General features: G+C 41.6%; 1 long non-coding RNA gene across 1 annotated transcript in view; it reads left to right on the top strand.

Moving 5' to 3' along the window:
- The window catches only part of LOC137153884 (uncharacterized), a 139453-nt gene that overhangs the window by 6300 nt on the left and 114376 nt on the right, over positions 1 to 18777 (top strand). The window contains exon 3 of the long non-coding RNA XR_010919926.1: positions 10984 to 11098. This is a non-coding gene — a long non-coding RNA (uncharacterized lncRNA). The remainder of the gene's footprint in view (positions 1 to 10983; positions 11099 to 18777) is intronic.

The raw sequence follows: 18777 nt of genomic DNA, 5'->3' as shown, positions 1-18777 counted from the left end.
CTGTCTGGAGTCTGAAAATCAGGTCTATGTTTTATTACTAATCTGCTAATTAACATGCAAAGTTATGTATGATTTCATTGCAATACAGTTTATAGCATAAAAGTTTAACCTGGCAATGTGCAAACTGGTTTTTTTAATAACTGTTAGTTTACTTAGTTTTGAGAGGAAGTATAACCACTGTGATTTCAACCTTAGCTTTCAGCAAATAATAGCAGCTATTTTGGTTAAATGTGGAAAGCTGATAATAGGTTTCTTTGTATGCAGAGATTATTTTAGCTCACATGTGAAAAATACTATTCATTTTAATTTGTGGTTCTGCAGTCACTGTCCATTGTACAATATATTGATTTCTTAGTCATATAATTTGATAGCTTTTGTGATGAAAAGTAGGTTTGTGGGGATTTTCTATGTGCGTGTGCATGCGCGTGTGAACTTTCCCTCTAGGCATGTTGCTAGAAGAATGGATGAGAAATCTGAGTCTCTAAAAATAATTAAAAACAAGATGTGTAACAGCTATTGTCTTTACAAGAAACCTTATGACTTTTTTGTCTAAAATATATTGTACAGATTTACTAACCTCATCTTCCCTAGAGCAGAAGGCAGCTAGCTTTGTCTTTCAGCTGTAAGCCAGAGAAGTGTGAATAAGTTTCTGTATGTCTCTGTGCATTTATAATATCACTTGAAAATGGGATATAGCTAAATAAAGGCAATATCTGAACTATGTATAGCAGGAATGTGTATCAGAATCATATGTACACAGGGAATAAGACCCTCCCAGATGGCTGGCCAGACCAGGTTGCTTTCAAATCAAGGAATAATCAGAAAAAGTATATTACTTGCATTTACAAAGTATCAGTAACGAGATGAAAAAGCATTAGGACTCAGTCCAGGTTATTGCCATTGCAAGATTTCTTTCTTAATGCTTTATCATGTCTAATTTTAAATGTCTGAAGTGACAAGATTTTTCTGTTACTTCCCCTGGAAGGTTAGTCAAAATTGGCTCACTATCGTCAAGGTTTTCCTGATATTGTCTGGGAGGTAGAAGCTTGTCTTCTGGCTAAAACATAGGACTGTGATTTGGGGATCCAGCTTCTATTCCTGGCCCTGCCACAGACTTCCTTTTTAGCCTTGAGCAAATCATTAATCTCTCTGTTTCTCCATCTGTAAAATGGGGATGACTTCACAAAGGTGTTATGTGAATTAGCTTATTTAATATTTGTGAAGCATTGTTAGGTTAAAGCCTCTATACAAGGGCAAAATATTAGATACAAACTTATTCATCTTAAATCTTCTTAATTTTTGTACCATTGTTTTTTCCTGTACCCTGTTTTAATGGCTAATCAAACTAAATTAGTCTTTTTATCCTCTCTCGCACATTAATCCCTGTAGCCTATTAAGTTTTGCAGTTGTTCTTTCTCTTTCGGGTATTAAGATGTCAGAACTTTAGTACAATATAGCAGGTGCAGTCTCAGAGTTACGTATTTCTTGATCCATGATGTCACAACTTTGTATGCCCCTTCTGATGTGCATATGGAGGTTCTCTTTGACATCAGTGGGTGTTTAGCATGCACATCCGAGAGCAGTATTTGGCCTTAAAGACTTGATTAAGAAAGTTTGGAAACAATAGTTTCTAATTCTTTTCATAAAAGATAAATACAGAAAACCTTTCAGCCTGATTCTGCCAATCTTATTCACCTTTATTTCATGATTTTACTGAGATTACTCAGAGTGAGGTATTACTCAAGTAAGGCCAGAGTAGGGCTCTATATACATTGAACTGAAGAGACATTTTCAGGTCTGTAAATGAGATTTATAGCTTCTGTTTCAATATGTTAACAGCTACCAAACTTTGTTTGTTCTCTAATTACTGTGTACTGGCTTGATTGCCCTCAATATTGAAATTTGTTATTTTACACCATTATTATGCATCATTCTGTAACATCCAATTAAAAAATTGCCATTAGGTGCCAGAATTCATTTTTGGAATAGCAACACATTTTTTATTGCAACTATATGCTTTTATAATTGAAGCTAAAATAAACTAATGAGAAATGCAAATGAGAAATTTGGGTTGGGATTTTGGATAAAATGACCTGCGTGCAGTGCTACAGTAGGGATTTTAATATCCAACAAATTAACAGATTTTTATGGAGAGATTAAGCATTCCCAACTCACTGATGTGTCTCTGCTCAGATAAGTTTCCAGAAACTTTACTGACTTTTGTCTACATTTTTCTATCACATTTAATAAGATATTAACTGTATTTCTAAACTAAAAATGAATACTTAATGACAATTGAAAATGAAAGAGCAGTAATTTTTCAATGGTAAAAAGTCCCGAGACTGTTTCTGGTGGTCCTTGGGGCAGGGGCAAGAGAACAATTAAGAATCCAAGGGCTCAGTTAGTCCCTTGTCTTATCTGCTATCGGGGGTGTTTATGTGTGTCTCTCCCTTTCTCTGTCACGCATATGTGCATGGCATCTGCAGAGTAACATTCTATGAGCGCAGTAATAGCTCCATAAGGAATTTCAAGGCCTCTGTGACATTGTGGATATAATCCATTACAATTTTAAATGCATGTTCGGGGCACTGCATTATGGGTTTGATGGTTTGGATGTTCTTACCACAGTTGCATGAAGGGGAGTTGTTGGTTTTCTTCTTGTGAATCAAGTAGCTGCATCTTCCTTGGTTTGTTCGCAGATGGTTCAGTGTGGTCCGAAGTCTGTGTGGCAGGCTGAAACCAGGAGGACAGCGATAATGTGCTTGTTTGGAATGGTAGATGATGATGTCAAGACCCTTTGCCATTCCACGAATGGATCCAGAGAAATGAGGTGATTGCATGTGTTTTTTGCAATTTCAGGCATCACTGGGGCATGTTATCCATAACCTGCCAGATGGGAAGTTCAGGGTATTCTTTGAAGTGTTTAAGTTCTCATGCTGTGGCTATATCCCAATAGATAGCTGGAGGTTTACTTGCTAATACAGAAAGTTGAGGTAGATATGTTGATTTTTAAAGTTCCCGTGATGAATTGCATGGTCTGATTCAGCTGCCTATCCTCCAACTGGGTATGACAGCTTCTTGTCCACATTGGTGCAAAGTGCTCTGCAACTGAGTGCACTAGGGCCAAGGCTGATGTTCGTAGTAATGGGGCAGTTGATCCTCAGCTTATTCTCCCTAACTTTGCTTTGGAGACTACTTTTCTTGGGGTGGTCATGAAAGATGAGTGAGTGCATTCAAGAAACACACTGAGACATGTTGTTTTGGTTCATAATGCACAGTTTTACCAAAGCTCGACAATTAGAGTGTTTTGTGCAATTCTCTTGTTGAGGTGGAAAAGTAGAGACTACCAGTTTGCTTGTATTTGGTCTCAGTCGCCACTTGTGGAAATACTCCTCCATGATCTTAAGGTCAGATATAAGGGACTTATCAAGTTATTTAAAGATAAAGGCCTGAGTTGTGAGTGCCAGATCATCAGCATATGCGAACTCCTGCACTATTGTCTCAGGCATCTCACTCGTGTAGACATTGAAGAGTGTCCGAGCAAGTACGGAGCCTTGTAGTAGCCCATTATTCTAAGTGTGTGACTTGCTGGTTTGACCTCTGGGATATACGTGTGTCCTTCAGCTGCTAAGCATGTGATGCTCACCAGCTGGAGAACTGATATGCAGGGGATCACTTTGGCCAGTTTCAATAGTAATCCATCCTTTCAGACTGCATTATATGCCACTGACAGATTGATTGACAGTGGCATCAGTCTTGAGTTTTCATTGAAATTCAGCCTCTGTTTGTAGTGAGGGCCAGGACCTGGTCACAGCAACTTCTGTGCAATTGGAAACTAGCTTGTTTCTTGGGTAGGCTGTCATCCACAATGGGTCTGATTCAGTTCAGAATCATATGTTCTATCACCTTGTTGGTGGTGCTCACGAGGGAGATTGGCCTATAAATAAAAGAGGGATCTGTAGGTTTTCCAGTCTTTAGGAGTGGAATGACCTTGGCTCCTCTCCACAAGCAGGGGATTTCACTAGTCTCCAGAAAGTTGGGGGGCGGGGGAAACCTGCATCATCCATTTTCATGACAGTGCACCAAGATTATATAGGAACTCAGGTTGGATGTCAACTTTTTTCCTGCTGCCTTTCCCAGTTTTGGAGCTGCATTAATCTCCTAACTTGTGAACAGTCCAGATCACTGGGAACACATGTCAACACCACCTGCCAAAGTTCATGCTGGACTTGTCTGCGATACTGTTTGTCCACTGGATGTTTTGATGTCCACAAAAGTTTAGCAGTAATGTCATTGGTTTTCACCTGAAGCTTAATGGCAAGTGTGGGATTTTCATCCTGCCAGTTATCTCCTGAGGTTCCAGGTGCATCTGCTGGAGTGTGTGAAATTTAGACCTTTTATGCATTCAAAACACCATTTTTGCCTTGCTGCGTCCAGTGATGCCAGGAAGACTTTTCCAATTTTTGGGTCTCTGCACTAGTTATTTGTGGAGGACCTCTTGGCTTTCTACAGTCCAGCAAGAAATGTACGATGATTTGTGTCCACAGGGGATGATATTCTTTGTGGTGGTGATTAGGAGTGCAGTAAAACTGTCAAAAGTCTTCGGCACTGGGGGAATGCAGGAAATTGGGCCACTTGCACTATGACTGTGGAGAATACAGTCTGGTGTGTGTGGTGTGTGTTTGGTGTTTTTTTTTTTTTTTTTTTTTTTTTTTTAAGTTCCAGCAAGGTGCTAGTTCTGAGTAGAGAACTGGGATTGAATGCCAACATTGGTTGGTACTGGTCTGTGCTGGCTGTTTGAAAGTCATCAAGGACAATCTGTGATGCTGGTATTTGTGTGCCTGCATCATTTTTAGAGAGGAACATCAGATTAGAGCAGTACCCTCTGCCCCCTCATGCCAAGTGGAAAGTAATGCACTGTTTCATGTAAAAAGTGAGGAGCAGATCACTTGCTGACATTCAGTATGTCAGTTCTTTACCTGCAGTGTCGTTTGTTACACCACACACAATAGGACCATGTATATTAAAGTCATCCACAAATACAGCAGGGTACTGTGTGGTCAGCAGAACTGCTTGAGGACACTGAGAACCAGGTGTTTCATGTACGTTGATGATGATAAGCTTGCTGATGCACATGGAGATTTTAGTTCTTTGTACACTGTAGGAGGTAGAACCACATATTTATTGGTCTCCTGCTTTATGGAAGTTGCTAGCCCATATTCTGAGTGGTAATTGCTTTCTGTAAGTTTATAGCTGTTTGATTTTGTAGCAACAAGCTTTTTCTTCATTTGCAACATTGTGGAAGATGATGACCTTCACGTGGTCCGCCCTGCTAAGTGAGAAACCACAAGTAACGTTATCAAATCAGCAGCTGAATGGTAACTGTCAACCCCATGGTCAAAAGAACAACATAAGTCTACCTTTTCAAGGCCAATGTATTGGGCAGATAAGATCTGTGGTAATGATCTGTCAGTTGAATATTGAAGCCTCTCATGTCTAAGTGTAACTATTGGTGAAAATGCTGAAGACGATGAATGCTGGCGTCCAAATCCTCCAGGAGACCCATGTTGCAGACCGAAAAAAGTGAGGGAGTAAGACAGGCCTGCATGGGATACCAAGGACCTTGGGTCCATGTATTCAGGAGTAAATGGGTGTTGTATACCCACTAATTCATCTCCTGCCTTGGGAACATGTATGTTGGGAGTGGGTGGAGGCATGGTATCCCACCATGCCCCTCAATGTTGTAGCCAATGTAGCTAAGCCAACAAGGGAGTGTCTTTATGTGGCTGGTATTGGCTCTCAAATCAAGCAGGAAGGGGGATCATGCTTCTCAGAGAGACAGTTTGTTCTCTGCACTGCTCACAAGGAGGCACGGCTATGCATCACTCCACACACATGGCTTGTGGCAAATCCACAACTGAGCCCAAAGTGGTGCTTTTCAAATTCTGTATTTCATGCATGTGGTCTATTGCATGGAGTGAAAATGGGTCTGATGATGATTTCAGGGTGATTGCATAGCCATTAGGAAGACGCATCACTAATTATCATTCTGAGTGCAGTTAGTGTTTAATAACACTGTATATCTTGTCAATGTCAGGTTTTCTAATCCTGTATATTTGGTGTTCTGAAAGTTAGAGATAAAACTAAGCAGTAGCAAGCAAGCAGGATAGAAGCTGCAGCAACGAGGACAGAAGGAATGACGGGATTAGTCAGTGTCTGGTGGTCCATGCTTGTACTGAGAGAGTAATCATCCCAAATGCCAACATCTATTAATGCTGTTCATGTCAATGGCTGTCAGAGATGAGCGCTATGCAAGAGCCCTTGGCATCAAAAAAGAAATATTGATTGAAATAAACTGCAGTGTGAGTTTCAGCATCCTCGCTCAATACATATTATATAGCTTCATATTCTGTAACAAAGCCTCTAAGGGCTGGCACATTCAGTAAAGTATTTACAGAAATGTCAAATCATGATCTTCACTTGATGAACACTTGTCTGTCTGATTTCTTCCATTTACTGTTAGATGTAAGGGAATAATAGTTGCAAATGGGAAAGATCTTAGAATCTCAAGTCCTCTTTCCCTCCATATATAAAACAAATATATAAAACTCACATTTATATTTGTGTCTTAGGTGAATGTGTTGTATCTATGTATGGATCTTAAGATAAAGAACATTTTGTTCATTCACTCAAAAGAATAGATTTTATATATGACCAAATATACTCCATTCTAAGGGGTATTTACAGGGGGGAATACTATTAAATGGTACTCTGAAATTGCTGGCAAACAGATTTACTCAAAGATACAGTAATCACCCTGTAAACATGAGAAGCTGCTTGTGTACTTACTTTATAAAATATTAATTGGACTCTAAGATGAACAATTTTCAAGTTTTCAGCCAGGCTTTAGAGAGCAAGGTTTATTTGTGAGGTTATGAAACTGCAGGTATTTCATTCACCCAGTGTACAGTCTAATACTGATCAATGTTTATCAGAATTATAAGTAATGGAGCACAATTATTTTTTATTTAAAAACACAACAAAACAATCCTTCTTTCCTCTCCCCCTTCCTAATGAGATAAGTTAAACCATCCAGCCATGGCTCAGATCCAGCCGGAAGACCTCAAAGAAACAGCTGTTCTTGGTTCTAACAGGAAACTATTCATATTCCAGTTCTACCGGATATATCTGTCACTAATTTCAACTTGAGAAATGCCCAGAACTGAGTTTACCCGAACATTTTGGTATCCTCATCACCCAGAGATAACGTAGGGTTTTTGTTTGTTTGGTTTTTCTGCAGAGGAATAGGCAACTAACATATACATTTATTTTGCTGCTATTTATGTGGAAGGTCAGAGTATCTGTCTTGCTGTGTGACCTGGGGGAATCACTTCACCTCTGTTGCCCTTTACGCTCTCTGTCTTCTGGGTGGAGACTGTCTTACTATGTATTTGTACTGTACCAATCAGAATGGAGCCTTGAAATCTGTTAGGGTCTCTAAAGTAATACAGGGCAGGTCTACACTACCGTTTAAGTTGATCTAATTTATGTTGCTCAGGGGTATGAAAAGACACCCCCGCTGAGTGACACAAGTCACAGCAACCTAAGCACTGTCCACACTGATGCTCTCCTGCCAACATAACTGGAGTAATTATGCTGAGAGGACAGCGTTCTCCTGTCGGCATAGAGCATCTTCACCAGATGTGCTACAGTGGGTAGGCTGCATCAATGCAGCTGCACTGATGTCGTGCTTCTAGTGTAGACCTGCCTCAAGTAATTGGTGATTGTCAATATGAAGGACTATAGCTCAGGTGAATCTGTCTGGACAAAGGGGCAGTTATCTATACACACCAAAAGATAATAGGACCAAATTCTTGCTCTTTTTCCCCATATTGCATAGGGAGTGGAGAGAAGCTGTAGTAGTTGTGCAGAGGTCCCTTGACCTATTCTATATGTGCATGACAGATGCCAGGCAGAATAACTGAAACAATCTTTGAGGTGTCACATGTTCAGCAGACTTCCCTACGCATGGTCCAAAAAACAAGCTCCCTACTTTCAATCAATAGCAGGGATGCAAGCAAGAGGGGTGGCTTGATCACACTCCCAAGCCTTCTAGCCATACTGTCTTGTGGCTGGAAAGCACTATTAGGCCAGGCTAAGGTATATCTGCACTGCAATAAACATCCAGCAGCTGGCCTGTGTCAACTTGGGCTCATGTGGCTCAGGCTGCAGGGCTATAAAATTGCAATGTGGGCATTTGGGCTTGAGCTGGAGCCCAGCATCTGGGACCCACCCCCATCACGGGGTCCCAGAGCCTGGGCTCCAGCCTAAGCCTAAACATCTATGCTGCAATTGTATAGCTCCCCGGTCAATGAGTCAGCTGACTCAGGCCAGCCATGGGATTTCATATAGCCATAGGTAATCATTTTGCCTGGCTTCTGCATGGGTGCAGTGCGGGAGTGGCTCGCTGCACCTGCTACATGGTGCAGTTTGATAAGACAGAGTTGAGTTCACAGAATTGTCACATTTAAGACTCATTTCCTATAGTTACAGATGGGTTTTTAGTAAATTGTTCATTCTTGTGATAAAACAGATAATTTCTGTCTGAAGTGTAAAGATTTGTTACTGTAATATCTCCAACTGCTCAACTAGATACATACATATTTATATAATGGGTGGGAGAAAGAGGGAGAGTGTTTGTGTGTGCACATAAGCTGCATGAGAGAAGAAGAAAGGGAAAGTGCATAAAATTGCATCTTCAATGTTATTTCTAAACCACTACTGAATTTCATTAACACTATTGTTCTTTGTGTCACTTATAACTAAACAACTAGATTAACTTTTTTTTACACTCTTTCTATTTCTGTCCAGTATTGTAGAAATTATCCAGCATCTCTAGATAATTAGCACATGATCTGGGTGAAAAACAGGTTTGAGTTCCCCTGGAGAGCATATAAAAATTCAGCCATCTTGGGCTTGCTCCTATATTCGTTAGCGAGCAGAGTTCTCACTGATTTGAGTAGGAGCTTTGTCTGAGAAAGTCAGGGAGGATTTCCCACACCTGAGCTAATTGCCATTTATGAAAGTTTTGCAGACACAGATGGCAATTCTGCAGCAAATAACATTTTAGTTCTAGATTGTGACTATGCTGATAATGCGTCTGCACATTAACCTTAGGTAAGTTAATGACCTTAGTAGTCAAATTTCAAGTCCAGCAAAAGGATGGCCTACATTAGTGGTCACTTAAGGCTAAATTCCTTGCTTTGGGGGACAAAGGATAGTGATTTACTGCTGGCCTCACTAAACCAATACTTAGAAGACAAAAGAGGCTGGTAGAAATCACTGGAAACATGAAGAAATAGTTGGGGTTTCAGTTAAGATCAAGTCCATTAAAAGCGTCAATTTAAGCATCGCTCCAAATTATGTGATCCGGTAATTTATATATTTACAAATAATTTATCTATGGCCAAAAACATCCGTTGCAAGACTGTGTGTGAATTTAGTGCTGGTGAGACTAGACTTTCCTTACAGAGCTCCCGCAGCCAGTGGCAGCAGGTATGGAAGATGCTGGGCCTTAATACTTGCACCCCTTAACAAAGAGGGGTGAGCTCTTATGATGAGCCAGAGACCGCATGGGTGGATCTAGAGATAATCAGTGGAGTGTGTGTGGAGGGGAGGGGATTTGCGGTTGTATCAGAGAGAGAGTGGGAGGGGCTATCAGTTGGCACTAGTCCCCCACCTCATGTGTTCCTCCCCCTCCCCCCCCAACTACTGTCACCCTCTTTCTTTCCCCCATTAATTCTGTTCCCCAAAACTGCTCCTGCTTCTCTTATGCCCTTTCCTCACCTCTCTACCGGTAGCTACTGTCACCCCTTTCTCCCCAAATAGTGTTTTTTGAAACCTTGTTTTAAATCACATTCAGATGTGCTTATGTGAATTCTCCCGTCTCGGTGTTACATACTTTAGCTCCTGCTAAAAAATGTTTATGCCAAAGGGGGGGGAAAGCTCCTCCCTTAAATGTCAGTCCCTCAAACACACTTCTGTTGTATCAGGCTGCTTGACAACAATCTGGACAGAGACGCCTTATCTGTTTACTTGGGACTTTGGAGTTCTTTAGATCCAGTTGCTGTATATGGAGATACTTCTACCTGCACCTTCCATTGCTTTGTTATCTACAGCCCTCAGGACATTAGGATAGGGTCTGTCTGACTGCATAAAAAGAATGTCATGTGTCTATAAAGATAATGCTCTTGACAAGTAACTAAGCATAATAGCAGATTAAAGCATCTCTGAAGATTTGTTTGAAATGTTGGTCTATTGCTTTAGGCTATTTTGATACTTTATACAGCAGGAGCAATAAACTAGCAGGAAGCAGGCATAGAGAGGTAGTAGTCCAGGAGAAATACATAGAGTAAACTTTTGAAACAGGTGGTGCTGAAAAAACAATGAGGCATAGCAGGCAGATTTTAGGGAACACCATATATAGGGCTCTGTGTATATTAGTGGTATCCCTAAATCACAGCCACTGCATTTCAGAGATGATCTGGCTAGAGATGACAATAGGAAATCGAAAGCATTAGGAGTGAAGGAAACCTTTGGGCATAAACAGAAATCAAAACATATGCTAGATACAGGTATACATATAGCTGAGCCATGGTCTATGACATTTATGGTTGTATCACATGGGTTATATTTGGGATAACCTCTGAAAAGGTTTTTCAATATGTGGCAATAGGAATGTGGCAGAAATAAGAACTGAACAAATAAGACTCATAAATATCTCTAGGAGCATTTGTCAGTGTATCAATTTTCAAGCTTGGACCTTTAGGGCTTTTTGTCTGACTTATGCCATTTTCACATTAAAGGGGACTTAATGATGGAAAGGAAGCCTATTAAGGCACCCTATCACACTGAGGATTTCCATGTGATGGAGCCATTCATTCACTGAATTTCTTCCTCTGTCTTTTTTTGAAACTCCTGCAGGAGCTGTAGAAACTAGAATCCTGCAAGAACTCCGTAAACTGTGCTCTGAGCTGTTCATTAAGGCCCATGTGTTTTCATCAGCTGCATGCTACACTGCCTGGAACGTTGTCATGAGGTAGGCTTAACCAGTCTAGAAAACAGCATCCATAAGAATGTGCAGGTTACATGATATGCCATAGTCCAATTACTGCTCATATATAGTGCTATGTAAAATAACTGCAGCTGAGAGATATGACCCTACAGGTTGGGCATGATCTAAACAAAACTTGGGGAACATATGCTACTCTGTAAAAAGTCAGAGGTCTAATTTAGGTGCAAGGTAATGGGGAGTTGCTATTTACATCTTTGCAAAGCAAGTGCAAAGTGGACACAAAAGTGGTTCTGCTCAGGAACTGCTAGACAGCTTTCAGGTCTGGCAAAAGTCAGGAAAGCATTAGAAGTTGTTAGTGCAGTAGTGATGTTTATTTTTTGCCTATTTGTGGTACACAAATTATAATGCCACCCTGCTGACTGGACAACTATGTTTTCAGGGAACTTACTGGTTTTCTAACCATGCTCATTGGCCTGTTCAATTGTATAGTGTGTGTGTTATGAGGATATGCCACAGTGAAAATTAGTCCTGTTTTTCTGCAGACCATCCAATATATTTTGACCTCCTACTCACTGTGCGCTGTAGCAGGAAAGAAGTTAGTGTGGGCATGGGCGGCATGTGTGTGAGAGGAAAAAAATGTCTAAAGTTAAATGGTCCATAGAGTAAAGTGGAAAGTGTGTTTTGGAAGCTGCATTTTCCAGAATTTGGTCAAAAACAAGAGCCCACTTCAGTTGGCAAAATATTTTTTCCTCACAATGTCAGTTAAGAAAGGTTAAAAATGATCTATTTGTAGCTCAGAGGGGCCAGGTCCTGGGATCTCTATGCTATTCTTACTCAAGCAAACCTTCCATTGAAACCAGGAGAGGAACCAAGGGATCTGGATCCTGTGGTCCAGAACCCACACTTGGGTTTGTGCTGTGGGGCAGCCGTTACTATTTCAGCTCTATGACAATAGAGGGGTTGTGTGACAGCTGTGTATAGTCTGTCTACAAAGGCTGAGATTATGTATGAGAATTTCATCCTTCCCTGTCCTGGAGTTCCCTCTGGTCCAGTCACTCAGATTTTGTGCAGAGAAAGGTGAATTTTACTTGGTAGGGTTTTGTAGCAATTTATGTGCAGAAATGCCCAATAAAAATACTGGTATGAAAATGGGTGCATATCCTTTACCTCATGAATGCTGAATAGGTGCTAGTGGGATGTAGCTCCTGATAGATTAGGTAGAGATGTCCTGTAAAAATAATCATGTTAGTTTCTTCTCTTATTTCTTGACATTATATACAAACAAAAGATTTGTAAGGGCAAAAATGCAAATTATTCAAATTAGTTCTAAATTTGTATTTGTTAATATGGATGACATACTGGTTAGGAGATGAATTTTAAGTTGTTTTTCCCATGAAAATGTTTAAATAATTAATATTGCCACTGCTGTTCTTTAATACATATTCATAACCATCAAGGGCTTTTGGGCTGATATTTTTTTTGTTTTGTTATTGGTATCCATACTTGGCATTTTATCACTGTTTCTCAGTATATTACTGTTGCAGTCTCCAAAGAGTGAACTGCTGTTAGGAGACAGATGGGGGCACATCCAAGGTCAAATGATAAATGTTTCTAGGCTAAAAATATTTTTAACTGACATCTAAATGTAAATAAGATCTGAAACAAAAATATATTCGTTATCTTCAGGCTGGGTTATTGCTGTACTCTCTACATAAGGATTACTAGCACGGACAGTGGAATAGAAAAGAGATGGTGGAGAGAAGGACAGAGTTGGCCTTCAAGTGCTGTGTATCCCATAGCTGCAGGCCTCTCTGAGTTGGGAAAAATAAAATGGAAATGAGCTTTCATGTAAAAAACTAAGTCTCTCTCTAAGCCCTTTTCCTTGAAAATATAAAGTGATGTAAATCAGAGTGTGGCTGAAAGAAACAAGTTGAGACCCATTTCTGTAGTGCTCATCTGAAGGATCACAAAATATTTGCAGTTTCAGATCAGTGAATTTTACAAGACCTTGATTATATGATAGGTAAGCATTATCCCTTTTACTTAGGTGTCAGCTGAGGTACAGAGAGGTTAAATATCTTGTTACAAGGTTACTCAGTGTGTTAGTGACAGGGTTTGAAACAGAAATAACTGAGGAGACCTGAATGAAGCTGGGTGAATAACAGATCTTTCAGTTTCTTGGCAATTTTGAAATGTGTGTGGTGGTTTTTTTTTTTTTTTTTTTTTTTTAATTACTGTTTCAGGTTGGACCAAAACCAAACATTTTTGATGAATAGAAAACTTGAAAAAAGTTTCATTTTGAGTTGGATAAAACACTGTTTATACAAAATCAAAATATTTTTGTTTTGATTTTGAACATTTTATTTAAAAAATAAATAAAACTAAGAGAAATTTTGAAACAAGTCACTTCAAAATGGAAAAATTTAACCTTCTTTTCAAATTTTTTAAATTTTCTTAAACAATTTGGCAAAACTGACATGAATTTGCAAAATTTCAGCCTTGGGTCTTAATTAGTCTTGTGCACTAAACCAGTAGGGCTGGATACTCACAAAAAATAATGCCAAATGGAAAAGCTAGTCTCTAGTTATTAACTGTTCCTTTCTAGTGTGTGTGTTTTTTGCTTGTATTTGCAAATTCTGATTAGCCTGCACAATAGTAACATTGTGGCCTGAAACTTGGCTTCTGGCTTTGCTCCTGTAGTTGTGAAGTGACTCAGTTCACAGTTATTCAGGATTCTTGTTTTTAAATTTTGCTCTTGGGGTAGAGGTGAATAATAAGTGTGAGTCAATAAGAGGTTGGATTCTAAAAACTTAATAGATTGCTGTTTATATTGGCCTGCTTCCCAAAACAAATCTGAAAAAAGCTGCAACTGTGATCCAGAGACCGATACATAGTTGTATTTATCATGCAATTCTGTCTGCTTCACCTATACTCTACCCACTAATCCACCTATCCAAAAACTACAGTGCAAGATGCTTTTGATAACTAACTGACATTACCTCAGTACTTCCAGTATTGTTTAGGTTTTCCCTAAAGAAAGTATGATGTTTACCTCGCTATTTCCAGGATTTCTATATATTTTCAGGTTTTAGCATCATTTAAAGTCAATCTTCTCTTAAGCAAAGAGGACCAAATTGTAGAGCTGCTTGAATTGACAGTTTAAGGATACCCACCGTATGTTAACCCCAACTTCCTCTCAGCTTCAAATAGCTACCATTATTTGCAGCTGTTGACCAACAAGCTGGTGTGCTATGTCCTGGGAGAAAGAATTCCATTCCTCTCCCATTCCCTGTCGAGATCCCCTGTGCAAAGGCTGCTACTCAGATTCTGCATATGGGCCTACCATTTGGACTCTAGTATTTTAAAGGTCATTTTCTTTCAGTGTTAACAAGCTCATGTAACTTCGGATATACCTCAATAAATGATAATAGTATCACAGCAGCACCTAGCTTAGAGGCCCTGATGGAGTTTGCTCCTGCTCCAAAATGCAATGGCAACTCCTGACCTCAAGAACTTACTATCGAAAGAGAAAAGATTGATAAAATGTGGGAGAGAGGATGGATTATTATCTATTTTACAGAAGGGATCTGAAGCACAGAGAGCATTAGTGACTTGACCATGGTCACAAAGGAAATTTGGAGCAGAGCCAGCAATTGAATGTAGATCTCCTCCTGAATTAGAGCTCAGTGCCGTAATCAGGGATCATCCTTTTTCATTACCACGCAGCTTCATTGCTAACTGTGTAGCTTTGTTTTAAAGTCAAGGAGATGATTCAGGTGATGAACCTGACTAAAGGCTTAGAGACAGGAAAAGGCCTTTGATTTGCCACAAATCAGGTCAGTTGCTACTTCAATAAAAGCACAGATTTCCATTAGCTTTTTAGTAACTTGGAAGACGTGGAGAAGAGATACTTCCAATGGAATCTACATTCCAGGACAGCAGTCCCCAAACTGTGAACTGTCCCCTGAGGCATAGAGAAATGTTTGGGTGAGAGGGGGTTGGTGGGACCTGGGCCAGCCCCCATGGCGAGAAGGAGGGAGGGAGCAGCACCCAGCTCCGCCCCTGCCCCAGTTCTTCTCCAGCCCCACCCCTGGCCTTGGCACTCGGACCCAATTGTGCCCCCACTCTCAACCCCCAGCTGCAGCCCTGCCCTGAGCCTCTGCTCCCGCCCCAGCTGCGGCCCCATCTCCAACCGTGGCCTCAGCCCCTGGCTCCTGGCCTCGGCCCAAGCTAGCTGCGGCTTCTGGCCCCAGCTGCAGTCCTGCTACCAGCCCGGCTCCTGACTGCAGCTTCCGGGGGTGTGGGCAGATTATATTGTTGGGTGAGGGGAGTGATGCGACACAACTTAAAGTTTGGGGACCACTGTTTTAGGATAAGGTAACTGTATTATAAGAGCTATGAAATGGAATAGTGCTTATGATTTAATATAGAAAATAGTCACATTCTACATTCATGCCAGTATAAACAGTATGATAATTGATTCTTTCCTTTGGCACTGCTGAAAATGTAAGCAAATAAATAAAATAAAACTTAAGACTTAAATCTGGCTGATTTGCAAGAGTCTTCTAGTGTTGTTTTCTAGAGTGATGAAAACTAGAAAGAAGTTCTCAAGTGTGAACAGTCTGACAAAATAGGTTTTAATTTCTCTTTTAAAACTAAGTAATCTTCAAAAAACTGTAAAACTTCATTATATTAACCATTTTTAACCTTCATGCATTTTTATATTCCTGTTACTAGTTCTGTTTAACATTTCACATATCTATCTTAAGGATGTAAACAGAAGGAAATCAATGAGAAAAATACTATTAGCTTTACTCTCAGTAACACATTCTTTGCTTGTCATATCAGTAGTTGTATTGCCTCTCCTTCTTCAGAGACTATAATTTCTGTTGATACCTGTGCATTCTTGACATTTCATCTTAAGTGATCTGTTTCTCTTGTTTATTTCCCCTGTGGCACAAAAGATAAATAGATACATTTCACATGGAGTCTTTGTATTTCCCTACTCCATTCCGTTGCAGCAATATTTTACATATAAGAACTCTCACCAAGGTAATATGGCCTGCTTTTGTATAAGTGTGTGAATGAAACATCTAGAGACCCTGTAGACTTGGACTCCTAGCCACAGATGGCACAAGTGGAATTATAAATAGGATGCAAATTATTTTTTTCAAGTGGTACTTTAGTACTAATGTTTCTTCACTGATCTGACATGCATGCATTAGTGCTAAAATGTCTAACCTTTGACTGCAGTGCTTTCGAAGAATGAAATGTGCATAGTTCACTGCCTTCTCCAAAGAATGTTCTCTTACTTTCCTGTTCATAGGTTCTCAGCCTATGTGATGAAGTGTAGTATCTGTTTTTTTTTGTAAGATTAAATTTATAAGATTTTTGTAACCCTCCCCCCATCAGCCTAGTCTGATCTGATACATCCTCTACCTCCATGCAAGAATTCTATATATACACTGTGTTTCTCAAAACTACACTTGATCGGGCCTAAACATTATCTAAAAATTTAAATCTGTTCTTATCAGTTTAATAAACTGAGGCAGAAACTGCACCAGCTAGAAGACTCGACCTGCTCTCCTGAAAAAGACTACAGATTTGAAGGTGGATTCTGCTACTGCTGCTTCAGAGACTCCAGGAAGTGCTTGCCTGGCTGCTGCTTCGACTGCTTCACCAAACACCCCTCGGGAACTGGCTGCTTCTATTCCATGAAACGCCCTTTGGGAACAAGCTGCTCCTCGGGATGCCTCTTGGGAAATAGCTTCGACTGGCACTTGCCTAGCTGCTGCTTCTGCTCCACGGATTGCTCCCTGGGAACCAGCTGCTTCTGCTGCTTCTCATAACGCCCCCCCCAGGAAACAGCTTCAACTTATGCTTCCACAGCTGCTGCTGCTGCTTCATGGAATGCCTCTGCTGCTCCTGCTCCTCTGCGGAACGCCCCTCGGGCAATGGCTTTGAAGAAGACCCTTGGCGCTTCCAGGATATCGCAGAGCATTGAGGGGAAGAGCAGCACCTCCTTGAAGAAAACTCCTCGACCTCACGAGGCTGCTACTGTGAGACCCTGCACCTCGAGGACGGCCTTTTGGGACATCACAGCTAGGGCAAACATCGTTCCTCTCACTCTTCAGCAGGAAGATGCTATGAAAAGAACTTTCACTTCTCTTGCTGCCTGGGGTCCTGCTGCTGGTAGTGCTCCCGGTGTTCCAAACACCAATCAGGAAGGTACCTCTGCTGGCAGGACCAGCCTCTCCTCAGAAACCACACTGCGGGGCCTCAGCACCTTGCTAGATGCCTACCCAGCTGGACCTCACTATGCTGGTCCCCCAGATCAAGGAGAACCATCTAGCGTGACTGCTGATATGACTGAAGCCCATCCAATGCAGGGAGAGGGAGTTAGATGTAGTTCTCCATTCCAGTATCCCTTCGCTAAGGACGTGTTCTTTTGCCCCATCTGCTATCTGGTCCGAGAATACCAATTCCTGGGTGGTTTCAGCAGACCCCTGAAGAAACTCCACAACAAGCGGATCACCTTCAGATGCACCCTCTGTGGCCTGCCTTTTTGAGGCGCAGAAGATATGTAAGACACATCAAATCAACTCATCTTGCGCTAGAGGAGACCAACTCTAACTGCCGCCATCCCATCTCTGCTCCAAATGTGGAAACGCTACATGCTGCAGCCCCGGATTCTAACCCTCCTGCTGCATTGCAGCCAATCACCCTAGAGACATGGTAAGGAAAGACGTCCCCATAACCTACTGACAGGAGGACTGCTCCTGTCCCCAGACCCACAGAACAGAATGCTGATATCGAAAGAAGAACTGTTGCCTTGAAGACCTCCAAACAGGACCCCACCAGCAAGGGGCTTGGCGCACCCTCGCAGCTGGCTCCAAGGAGCTCCATCCCCAGTCAGCTAAGTGCTTCCTCGCAAAATAACCTGCATGGCCCCATCATCAGAAGGATCAGCGCCTCCCCCACCCCCACAGATAACCTCATGGGATCTGGTTGCCGGAAGCACTGGTGCCACCTCCCAGGCTATCCAGCGTACCACAGCCAATGGAGGAGCCAGCCCTACTGCCAGGTCACAGCAACAGGACCTCATCCCCAGATGGACCAGCACAGCCTCCAAGATCTCCCAAAGGAACCCTGTTTCCCGCAAAGAACACACGCTGCATCGGAGACTACCCGGACAGAACTCACGCACAGAAGGACCAATGGCATCCTAGAAACCCTGAAGCCAGACTGTGTCCTTCAGAGGACCAGTACAGGCTCCTCAAGAATTGTCCTTCCCAAAAAGGACCAGTGTTGCCCATAAGCCTGCAACGGAAGAGCCAGTGACTTGCAAACCTGCCACCCTGTCGGAGATTCTGCTTCAACACTTAACTGAGCAGAACCTTAAGCGACTGGAGGAAGAGAGACTGCAGGCCAACTGCACAACAAACCTACAGCCTGAGCCCAGTGACCGAGCATTCGGAGGAACAATGGCCGACTGCAAGGACTGTCACACCATGGCAGATGCTTGGATGAAGGAGTTGGAGGCGGCAGCTTCCTTTTGGTGACTTCGACTTCCTCGTGGACAAGCTCACCCAGGACCTTTCTGCAGAAATAGGAGCTGGACAGAAGGCAAACCAGGAGACTGCATTGGCTACCCACAGAACACCCGCCCTGAACTGAAACACCACCAGGGGAGTCAGAAGGAG

The sequence above is a fragment of the Emydura macquarii genome, unplaced genomic scaffold (assembly GCF_026122565.2).
Source record: "Emydura macquarii macquarii isolate MOO-44397 ecotype Brisbane River unplaced genomic scaffold, CSIRO-AGI_Emac_v2 contig_295, whole genome shotgun sequence".
NCBI classification, from domain to species: domain Eukaryota; kingdom Metazoa; phylum Chordata; order Testudines; family Chelidae; genus Emydura; species Emydura macquarii.
The sequence above is the reverse complement of the archived record's forward strand: the minus strand, read 5'-3'. Positions and strand labels throughout refer to the sequence as shown.